Here is a 2,324-nt window from a genome sequence, read left to right as displayed (position 1 = left end):
AATGGTCTCCTGACTCTTTGGGTCTTTATTTGACTGACTTTCCTCAAACTCCCATATCCACTCTGCAAACTACTATCAATAAAGAGTTTCCTAAAATACGAGTCAGATCGTGCTACCTGCCCTGCTAAAAATGCTTAAAGTGTCACTGCCCCGGGGATGAAATCTGAATTCTGTAAGGTGCTCTACCAGCCTCTCCACGATTGGCCTCTGCCCCTCGTCACAGCTCCGCCTTGGCCTCTGCCCCTCGTCACGGCTCCACCTTGGCCTCTGCCCCTTGTCACGGCTCCGCCTTGGCCTCTGCCCCTCATCAAGGCTCCCTCTTCCACAGCACAGTCACCACCCCCCGCCTCAGCCACTCCCTCGTGTGTCCCAGTCATACGGCACAAACCACTACTCCTAGCTCCTGTCTTCCTGAAATGGCCTTTGCCTCATACACCCCTCCCCTTCCCCATTCACCCCGACTTCTTATCCAACTGACTTTATTCTTTAGATGATGTCACTTCTTCAGAAAACTTTTAAGATTGGTGTTCTGAGAGGAATACCTCTTACGTATGAGGTAATGGCTGGCTTGTAACACACAGTGGGCCACGTTTCGACTTCCTGTTTACGTGCTCTTGTCACTCTTTGGTCAGTGAGGACGGGCATCTATCTCGTTCACTATCACCTCCCAACTCCTCACATAATGCCCGACGAAAACCACTCAACCAACGTTTGTTAGGTGATTAAATGAGTACGTATGACACATTCACATTTGTCAGATAAAGGGCTTAAAGATACAGTCAAGCTGAAGCTGGATAGGTAGCCATTCTCTGCCATCCACGTGGCAGGTATGATTTGGGGGGTACTCCAAAAGACCTGTAACCCCCATTTCACCCACGCCTCCCCTTCACCGGGTGAGCTGCGACAGACCTCGCATTCACTGGATGTCAGTCACCGGGCGCTCAGGTAGTAACGCGTTAGGCCTGCGTGGTGGACGGCACGCACTCGCACGCAGTTCATCCTCTGGCTGCTCCCAGCAGAGAGCCCAGCACGACAGGGAGCTGCTGCTTGCGGGGTGACCCAGAGGAGGGAAGGGATGGCCCTGCGATGAGGGACTGGAGTGGGTGCTGGAGGAATTCTCCGTGACCCACTGTCTGCTTCATAGGTCTGCCTTGGGCCAGCCACGGGTGGAGGGGTAGATAAAGGAGAGAGCGGGGTGCTCACCTGAGCAGAGAGGTCAGTGTCAACGCGCCGCCAGGCCATTCCTCTTCGGCCAGGGCTCTGCTTCTGGGGTGTTGGAAGGCTATGTGTACATTGTTCCTGACCCCCTACTCCCAAGATGTGCCTCAGCAGCGGCAAGATGAGCTTAGAGACACTGATGGTTTAGGAGGAATCTCATGCTCTTCTTGAAAGCGCTACAAAGGCAAAGCTGGGAACCTGTTCCAGACCACCCTAGCAACGGGGACACAACTTCGATGCACAGAATGTGACAGTTGGAAGGGTCTCGGGGCCCCCCTCACCCTCACCCTCCGCCCCGCGCGGCATCACAAGCCACCACAGCCTCTTCCTCTGCGGTGAGTCATCTGCCGGCAGAGCGATTCTTAAGCACGGATCTTGCTGTCTGTCTTCTTTTGGGGCTTGGATGACTGCAACGGATGTGTCCCTGCTCAGCCCGCTCCGCAGACAGGACGCTGAGGGCTGACCTCGCTGGGCTGGGTGGCCCCGGCCTGCCATGCTCTCCATGAACTCACAGACTAGCGAGGAGGAACGGGCCCAGCCTGCAGTGGGGCTGCTTAAAGGGTCTAGACTAATTCAGCAAGCACGGGGTCTTAGTGGCTCCTCTAAGACCCCCGAGGTCTCCTTTCCTGTGTCGTCAACCCTCCTTTCCGGACAAAAGAAGAGAAAAACGGACTCACCAGTTCCCAGACGAAGGCTGAGCCAGCTGCGAGGTGGGGACCCGCGCTTCGTCAGACCTGAACTCATGCTTGACCTCCGGGGTGCTGGCACCTTGCCTGGCCCTCGAGCCACGTGCCAGATCCACGGGTCTCCGTCCCTCTGCCCGGCTGCAGTCCCAAGCACTGGAGAGCTTCTCCCAGACTCAGCCCCGGTCTTAATTTCTCCTGCCGAACCCGTCTGCACAGAAAAACCGCGGTGCGCTGGGCCCAGCCAGCTGGCTTCCCCTGGACGCAGGCCCCCGGGGCGCTGTATATCTCAACGCACGGACGCCGTGGCCGCGGTTTGCACTGCGTTTCCCGGCCGGTGGTTCTCTCCCCTTGGATTTTCCATTCCCAAGTACCCATTCGCTCCCTGGAACAGACTTCCCGCACTCCTGGCTGCCTCCCCCC

The sequence above is a fragment of the Pteropus vampyrus genome, unplaced genomic scaffold, assembly GCF_000151845.1.
Source record: "Pteropus vampyrus isolate Shadow unplaced genomic scaffold, Pvam_2.0 Scaffold142, whole genome shotgun sequence".
NCBI lineage: Eukaryota > Metazoa > Chordata > Mammalia > Chiroptera > Pteropodidae > Pteropus > Pteropus vampyrus.
This window is presented reverse-complemented; position numbering follows the sequence as displayed.